We start from the raw sequence: 9,898 nt of genomic DNA, 5'->3' as shown, positions 1-9,898 counted from the left end.
ACTTCAAAGCTCAACTGAAGTTTGTAACACTTTCTAAATTGGATTTTCCAAGAAACCTAAGGGATTTATTTGCCAGTCTACCACTGAAACAAGAATGCAGCTGTTCTAAAAGAACAAACAAAACTATAAAACATATTTAGAAACTTGGTGATGTAGACAGATAGATACCTTTGAAAAGTATTTGAGAGATTCCATATGCCCTCCTGGAAGCTGGACACAGGGCTAGGATTCATAAGAAAGCAGCTGTGGTAAGGAACTGCTACTCTCTAACCTAAAAATTCAGATCCTCAAAACTTTACTAAGCTACCACATAACCCTGGAAACATCTGAAAACTAATACTGCAAACAGAACAAAACAATAAAATTGGCATAGTACCAAAATTATCTGTTTCATGACAAAGTTCATAGTTCAGTTAGTCAATTCACTTAAATGTGGAATTCATACCCTGCTCCTGCTCAACAGGATATGAGCAGTGACTACTATAGCACATTCTGAGACACATCCTACAGTATCTGTTGTTGCTCCAAGCTGTAAAAGGACGGAAGTTCCTCAGGAAAAGGAGAGAAAAAACACACCATCACCTAAAAAGTAGATAATAATAAACTAGCGACAGCCTATCTGAAATCTTTCTTAACTGTGGTATAGTCTTTCAGTAGAATAACCTCTTAATATTGGCTCACATGGTTGACAATTGTGGTCATGTGAACCCGATCTCACATGGCTCTTTATGGTCAATATAGGGAAACGACAAAAACAATTAGAAAAAAATAGTGGTAGCCATTCCAAGTCCTGTCTTGGTTTCAACTGTTGAATGAACATTCTTAAGAGACATACTCAGAAGCAAAGAAACAGCAAAGAAACAAAGAAACAACAAAAAAAGTAGTTTTTGGTATGTCCAGGGTAGTTCAGTAAAGTGTAATTATTCCATCTTTTCAAGTACAGGGCTAAACTGATAGAAAACTGAATGTTAAATTACATGGGAATCACATGGTAGAAAAATACTATCCTCTAGAAAACTGCTCTGAGACAGAGGAATCTCAGGAACAGAGGAAACAAATCGTATAGTATATTTTATTTAAAGACCAATGAACTGAGCTGATTAAAAGGCTATATATATGTTAATCATGTTTTAAATACTTTTATCTGTTTCCTGAAATAGGCAAACATTTTCAGTTGTACTACGTTTTGGAATTTTTCCAGAGCCTTAATTACTCTACTTGTCTTTCTTAATTTTCTACAGTTCTGAACAATATTTTGAAAGAATCACCAGTGTTTGCAGAGTTTATTAAACAAGACAGAGCTGGTATTGCACACAATGGAAGCAGTTGTTTGCAATGAGATTTCTTTTCTATTGGGCTTTTGGAAAAAAAAAAAAACATAATTTTTGGAGTCAGTATTTTTGATTAGACAACATGCAATCTTCTTCATATAGCTTTACTCACTAAGAAATACCACCCAAAAATAAGTTAAACATAGACTTCTTCAATGTTGAAAACCTAACTACCCTCAAAAAAAAAAAAAACAAACCCGAAAGAAAACAAAAAAAACCCCCAACAAAATAAATAAATAAAAAAAAAAGCACACACACACACAAAAAAATACCACCATCACCAAAAAAAAAAGACATTACACCTGAGTGTCCAATGGATGCTATCTGGTTGTACATTAGCTATAGAATATTTAATAAAAGTAATTAGCAAAACAGTCATCACCTCTCTATTTGTTATCATCAGAGGGATTGTCTATTATACTATTATTCTACACTTTTTACTAAAACAGCTGCCCAAAGTAGGAAAAATCATCCTATACTATTGAGCAGCAATAATGAATCTGGCAGCAAATCAGTAAGAAGTTTGATGAAACCTTCTGTTGATGAGGGCTCATAATAACTTCTCCTTGTGTATCTCATTTTGTATATCGATTCCTAGAAGAAAGCCTAAAATCAGTCTAATTTTTTTTTGTCTATAGTGCAAAACCATTTGAATTATAAGGTAATTTCAAAGTATTGTGTGCTAAATGACACTGCAAACATGAATCTTATTGTCTAACATTTTGGTGTATTAATTTGAACATTCACCTGGGAGCAGTCTAGAGAAATCTGTCTGCTAGATATTTGGATTCCTCATTATAAGTAGATCAACATATATTTTCTTCATGATCTATTGCAATTTCTTAGCTAGGGTAAAAATGATAAAACTACAGTGAATTCTTGTTTACTCAAGGATTTCCACACAGAAAACATCTGAAGTAGGGAATTATAACAGTGAGAATATTTTTATACCAACCTCTTTTGAAAGCTTAAATGAGGTGTCCTGATATGACCAGGGAGGGATGACACTAGTCAAGTTTGCAAGGTCTTAAAATACAGGATTTGTCAGGAGATAATTTATATTTTAAAAGCTTGTATCTTGTGCATATATACATTCATTATTTGAGCACATAATTATTTAATAGGCAAAATACTGAAGACAGTAAAGAACCTCTGTGAGATAATTGCTTCAGAATTCCTTTTTTCTTGAAAAATTACATGTAAAGATTGAAAAGTTAATTTCACTTAAAATTTGATTGGGTTGTAAAAAAGAGTAACAGTAAACCAGGGAAAACATATTTTCTATACAACAAATTTTTGTCCTTTTATTTTATATCTTAAGCAAATGGGTCCAGAATACAGTTAATACTCATTTCTTGAATTGGCAATAAAAACTTTTTTGTGATTTTAATGGGAAATCTAAACTAAAAATAGCAATAAACCCCAAAAATAGTCTTTGCGTTCACGTTTCTTGCTTTTTCTTTTATTTTTTAATGGTACTTCTAGGATCTAGACCATCTGAGCCTCAGATATTTGGAGGAAGAGTGAGGATTTATATATGTAAGTTGGAAGAATAAGAAATACTATAACAAGAACTTAAAGAACATTTCTGAAACAGTATCAAATAAGAATATAACAATTGTTCCTGTAGTCCTTCCTACTGGTCATTATAAGAATGCTAGACAAGCAGCAGCATGAACATAGGTCATCAGCAGAGCTTCAATGCTTATCAGCACTAGGATAAAATAAATCTGGCTTCAAGAATCCCAGAACCAGATCAGATGTTATGACTAAGAAGTAAAAGTCCTCATTTTAAACACTGTTTTCTTGTTCAAGATTGTTAAGGAAGAGTTAGATGGGTTTGTTGGAGGGCTGCAGGGCAGCCTCTGTGAGGAGAGAACAGGCCTGCCAGGTGCTGGACACAGCCAGTTCCAGCTGTATCCAACAGACCCACTGCAGGGCATGGCTGAGCCCTTGCAGACAGGATGGTGGTACCTAGGGAAAGCCTGGGGCAGGAAAGAAAAAACCCTGCCCAGATGTGAGGGGTGAAGGGAAATTATCAGAAACAGCCCTGTGAGCCCCATGGGGAGGGAGAGGAGGTGCTCTAAGTTCCCCAGTAGAGATTCCCCTGCAGCCCCTGGAGACAGCCATAGTGGAGCAGGTGGACGTGCCTGAAGGAAACTGCAGCCCATGGGGAGCCCACGCTGGAGCAGGTTTATCCTGAAGGACTGTATCCCATGGGAAGGGCCACTGGAGCAGAAGAAAGGCATGTGGAGGAAGAAGAAGCAGCAGGGAGCTGTTGTGGACAGCATGTAACTCCCTATTCTCCATTCCCTGCTCCTCTTGGGACAGGAGAGCAGCGAAGTCAAGCCTGGGAAGTAAGGGGCAAAGTGTTTTAGATTTTTCATCTTTGTTTCTAATCGTCAAAAATTCTTTTAATTGGTACTTCCGGCTTATCAAGAAAATATAAGCAACACTTTGCAACAAATTTGTTAACACTTGCAGCTGTTATGTACTCCATAACCCTGGTATGGTGCAAGATAAATACTGTAAAACACAAAATCCTTCAGAACCTTTAAAAAATAAAAGTCTATTAAATAGTTATACTTTATTGCTTTTGAGATTTTTACTCTCGTCTCTCCATTTAACATTTATTCAAGATGTCACTATAACTTAGAAAAAACTGACACCATTTTACATTTAGTACCTGTTCATTGTTAATAAGGAAGAATGAATAAGCTACAAACAACTTATTTCTTCCGGAGTCAGCATCACCCTACTGAGGTCACTGGCAGCCACAGTAGGACGATGGCACCCAGAAAAGACCAGAAAGAAGATTCCCCTAAAAAGATGAAAAGCTCCACTTGGAATATCAAACTTGACTTATTAAGTTGCAAATCTTCTTCAGCTTACTGAACACAGCATACTCTATTCATACATTTGACATCTGGAAGTAGATGAGTCCATTCATCTTTAAGCTATCGAAATTTAGTCTCCATGCAGATCAAAAACTTAAGAGTCAAAGTTCCCCAAAGACATAAGTAAGCCAAAAGCTTCTGTGCTCACTAATGACTTAAATTTCTGTTCTAGACACTTAATAAAATATCTTCTTCTAATTCTTATGAAAAATAAGGAAAAGGTCAAAAAAAATAAAATCATCTTTCCTCCCCTCACTAACCATAAGCACTTCTTATTTCTACAGCAGCTAATGCCGTTTATACTCCTCGTTTCAATGAAAAAGTAATCAACTATGAACAAAGCAAGCCAACAAACCAGGAGATGATTGTGATGAGAAGAGACTGCAATATCATATACATTTATGTTCAAAGATGTACAGTACTAAAAGAGGAAAGGAAATCAGTACATTAACCTAAATAATTATGTCTTTGTTAAAAGTACAAATAATTCACATGCGGAGAATGACTAAGTTTCATACAATTTATCAACCTGAATGAGTTTTATTTTTCTCAAGCAGTCCCTGTGAATATATTTGGTTTCTGTGCTTTCACATGTTTTAATAAACAGCAATAAAAGCAGTCATTACTTGGTTGGGGACAATTTCTTCTTCTCCAGTTCCAAATCTAAAGTTAAATTACAGCTGGAATGTGCCTTTGCTGTTACCTGAATGTACACAGTGATACAGCAAATGTGTACAGAACGTGATATGCACTGCAAACCACAAGACACAGGGTGCCAAAATGCAGTTGACAAGACTTCAGAGATGAGAACTGGTTGTTGACTAGCAAATAGCCTGTTTGATCTCCTACACCACACATCACACTGAGCTTGTTGTACATCACTGAAATGCTTCTAAGGTTTTTTTTTTGCAAGGAAGCAATTCTTATCACTCTCATCTCTCTGCCATATGTAGGGTCCAAAGGCAAGAACAGCTCTGCTAGAGCTGCCTGTGAAACCACCTCAAGAAAGGCACAATGTAAGCAATGGGAACGCACACTGGAACTGTACATGCATTTATAAAAGCGCACTTCAACTTGCTTGAATGCTTCAGTACATGAACAAATACAAGCATCTATATGTGAAATCTTGCCAGGTGAATTAAGAGATTACTTCCTCCAAAGGTAGTGGATTTATATCCTCTATACTATTCTTCCTCTGCACATATGGACAAGAAATGTAAATTTATTAATGAAGCTTTGAACAAAATTACAAACAGCAGGTATGACAAGTCAAAGCCACTCCTCTCTAGCCATTATTTTTCCTATTATTTTTGAATCATTTTATACATCAGCATAAGTAAATCCATCAGAAATTATATTTTTGTTGAGATTAAATGTTTACTCAATTCTTGAAACATTTTTAGCATGATTTTATATCAAGTTAAAAGGAAAAATATTTCTAACTGAAAATATGTCATATTTCTGACCATGTGTTTCATTTTCTTTCATTCTGGTAGGCTCACTAAATTCAGATAGTGATGGTGTCTTGTGTATTTATATAATAATGGTTAAAAGTTCCTGCAAAACAATCAATTTGTCTTCTGCTGTTTATCTAATTCAACAATAATTAGCAATATTTTATTTCACTCCTCCCAGATGCTCATGAAAAGGAGAGATCATCATTCAATTCCTGAACAATTAGGGACTGCAGTGAGAGGACAAGGGGTAACAGGTTAAAATTTAAACAGGGGAAGTTTAGATTGGATATAAGGAGGAAATTCTTTCCTGTTAGGGTGGTGAGGCACTGGAATAGGTTGCCCAGGGAGGTTGTGAATGCTCCATCCCTGGCAGTGCTCAAGGCCAGGTTGGACAAAGCCTTGGGTGAGATGGTTTAGTGTGTTTAGTCTCTGCCCATGGCAGGGGGTTGGAACTAGATGATCTTAAGGTCCTTTCCAACCCTAACTATTCTATGATTCTAGCCTATGATTCATAAAACTGCATCTTTCTTAAGCTATTTCTCTCAGAAATACCTATGTAAATAAATGACAAAAATGAGAAAGTACACAATAGATCCTTAAAAAGACAATTCTTGAAAAAAATGTGGAAGAGTGGAATTAAAAAAAACCACAGCTTTATAGTATATAATCAATATTTTTTTCAGAGAGATATATTGGTATGACACCTATTAATGGTATTCTTGGGCTCTTTACAGGTATAACCTAGACAGTGTGGTCACTATGCAACTAATCTCTATCCTGAAGACATCAAATTAACTCCATGGGTTTCTCGCAGTTCTCACTAAGGAGTTCAACAAGGATGTTTGCTTCATGATGTTAATGGAAGCATACTATTGACTGCTTTCAGGGCTGGAACATATTCCTTCTTAGATCCTGAAATGAGTAATGTATTTTTCAGGTGATGACAATTGCCCAGTGTTAAATTTTGTACACTTGTAGCAGTATTTTCAAACCTGTGTATATTCAATTTTCTGAACTCTTTAGTTCTAGGAGTACTTTTAAGGTACTAAAACATAAGTAATTTAATTATGCAGAATGAAGGATGGATTTAGAGAGAGGAGAGTTTAGTATCTACTAGCATAATTTCTTCTTAGACTTTCTTACATAAGCAACAAAGGAACACAGAAAAAGCAGAGCTTAAGTTGGAGAAAAACAACACAAAATAAAATATGCACAAACTGCTTCTATTCCAAAGTGTTTCTAAATTATTCTTACTTCTTGCAAACACAGAAATAGGTGGCCAATCTTCTTTCATTAAAATTTTTCCCTAGGAACACATTTCCTTTGATTTAGTTACTTTCATTTGGTATTGGTAGAGTATATTTGTTGTTTCCAAAGAATAGCTAAGAAATATTCTGAAGAATCTCTCTCATCCTGAGCTAGTAGGCAGCACATGTCCCTCTGTTTTTTCTTTAAGACTTTTGTAAAAAAACACTGAAGGCACCTTGACACTAGCAGTCTTAATTTATCTGGTCATTTTAGTCTCTCTCCTAGAAAAAGAAAAGTATCTCTCAAAGATACATGAAAAGGTTCCTTTCCATAAGTATTTCTCCATAAGTCAAACTTCAGTGCTATTCTATAGATACTGTATATTAAAAAGTGACATGCACTATTTAGGTTAAGGTTATGAACATAAGCAGAACTGTATTCACAGCTACAGCTTAACAAATAATGCCAAGAAAGTGAAAAAAAACCACCCATAACTCAAAACTGCTCCACCCCCATCCCTCAGTGACCCACATGCATTCACACATTAAAGGAAATCTTAGCCTGGCATTTTTCAGTCTGAACATGACGTTTTGCCAGCAGCTGACCACCAGCCATACATGTACATATGGCAGTGACTGAAAACAGAAAGCCTTTTTTGCTCCATAACATACCAACAATTCATCATGTTTTCAAAGGTACAATAAAAAAATAATTTCACAGAGTTGCTACTGAGGGCATACTGAAAGTGGTGCATACTCCCAGAATATACACACGTGACTATGTTTATAGGTATAGCTAAAGATACAACAGCAGTTCCACTCTAGTAAGTCATCTGATGCTTCATCGCAATAATAATGAAAGAAAGAACACTTTTAGATTTGAACTTTTGAACAAACCAAAAGAAATTTCCCTTCACCTTCTTAAGCACCATACTCAAGAAGAAGGATTCAAAAAAAAAACCATGTGCTTTTACCTTGTCCACCCTTCCCTGGCCACAGTGGCAGATGGCAATGGATGGGGTCCAGGAAAGAAAAGAACCATACTGGCAGAGAACTCAGAACAGGGTATCTCACGTTCCTCGACAGAAACACCCCTTCCTGCCACAAGTAAGCTGCTTCTGCTTTCCAAGGGAGATGTGGTGTCTCTTTACCACTAGAGTTGTCAGAGTAATGTCAGCAGTTTACAAAAGCAGTGAACAAGAATCTGCAAGAAAAGATAATTTACTATAGCTTTAAGTCATCCACCTAATAAAACTCAACAAGTTACAGCATGTGTTGGGTAACCCACTGCCTTTCACTGAAGATGTAGTAGTTCTCATCTTTAATACACAGTTAACATTGTAAATAGCTGGATTTCATCCAGCACTGATTCTTTTTCTATTTAGGGTGCCATTGCATGAGACTGCAAGTCCCCCATCTATTAGATCTTATAACTTGGATCAAAGAAGCTAATATTTTAGCTATCAGTAGTTCTCAGATTCCTTTCTGTGCGTGACAACTCTTTGTTTAAAGCCATTTAGGTAACTCTCCTGAGAAGATGAAATGATTTGCCTCAATAATCTTTTCCTCACTTAACAAGCTGTTAGTGTCTATGTAGACATTGTGTTTCTTATCTTTCATCTAGGAAGAAAACGAATAGAAACAAATAAGAATGCGTTTGCATGCGTGTGTGTGCATATACACACTGGACAATTCACAAGAGGCTCTGGCTGCTGTACAGGGAGTTCCTGGCACCATGTGTTTAAATAAGCATTTACTAAATGGCACATAATATATTGCTTTCTTATGCTGCCTTTTTCTTTTTTTTTTATACAGCATTGCATTAGATTGGTAATACATGTGTATGTGATAGATATCAGACATACTTGTCTGAAGAATCCTAATGATTAAGCAGATTCAACACATGCAGTTTGTCTACTTTTTGTTTTTGCAGTTGCACGTCTAAACTTCACTAATACCTCACAAAAGACACAATGTACTTTTCATAATTACAGTGCAAATCTGTGTTAAATACAAATATTTCCGTAACTTCAAGCTTAGATATATTTTTAAATAAAAAAATCCAACTAAGAAATAGCATCCATTTTGCTGACAGAATCAGAAGATTAGCCATAAAATCAAGGTTTTAACAGGAGGATCAATCCTGATACATGTTTTTGACATGAAATATTGCTTGGTGCTGCTTCTTGGAAAAAAATAAATTCACTGTGGTGCTACATTAATCAGACCACCCAAGACAGCTTTAATATATATCTCCTTAAATGAAACTCATTGCTTTTACAGACACATAATACCATTCCTCTGCCAGCTTTTAAAGTCAGTATTTAAGCTCTACAGAAGTAGCAGGTGTCACAGGCAGATTTCTCATTGAATATTCATTGTGATGCCTGCAGTATTTTGAAGACAATATCCACCCTAAGTAAAGGTAGAGAGAGATGCAGAATGTTGCCCTCCTCAGAGGACTTACTTTAAGTAATAATTATCTGAATAGCAGGAGGTACTGATTTTTAAAAGTAGTTTCATAGAGAGGAAAAAAATGGTGATTAACTCTTTATTTTAGCAGGAAACTAAAAAAAAAGTGTATCATATATTAACATATTTAGTGTAAAACTATGAATTCACATAGAAAAATATAGGGAGAAGTATATCTGAAATCCATAGTTAATTGTTCATTCATATAGTCTTTGACACACATTTCTAAGTACTATCTCTTCTTTGCGGTTGATCTTTTAAAAACAGGATAGCCTTACTTCACAACCCCAGGACAAACAAGCAATGAAATATTTTGTGAGCTGAGATAACATTGATTCACGAATTATTCTTAGGATATTGGCACTTCAATCTATTTAGCTTATCTCAGATCCTTGACAACAGCAGTTGGTATAACCCATCACTAAACATTGATGGTTTTTATATTATGGCTTAGCAAGTGCTTAGAGATCCTGGATCTCCAGTTCCTAAACACC

The sequence above is a fragment of the Pezoporus wallicus genome, unplaced genomic scaffold (genome assembly GCF_028554395.1).
Source record: "Pezoporus wallicus isolate ANWC-B61680 ecotype Strahan unplaced genomic scaffold, APGP_CSIRO_Pwel_v1 contig_6678, whole genome shotgun sequence".
Lineage (NCBI taxonomy): Eukaryota > Metazoa > Chordata > Aves > Psittaciformes > Psittacidae > Pezoporus > Pezoporus wallicus.
This window is presented reverse-complemented; position numbering follows the sequence as displayed.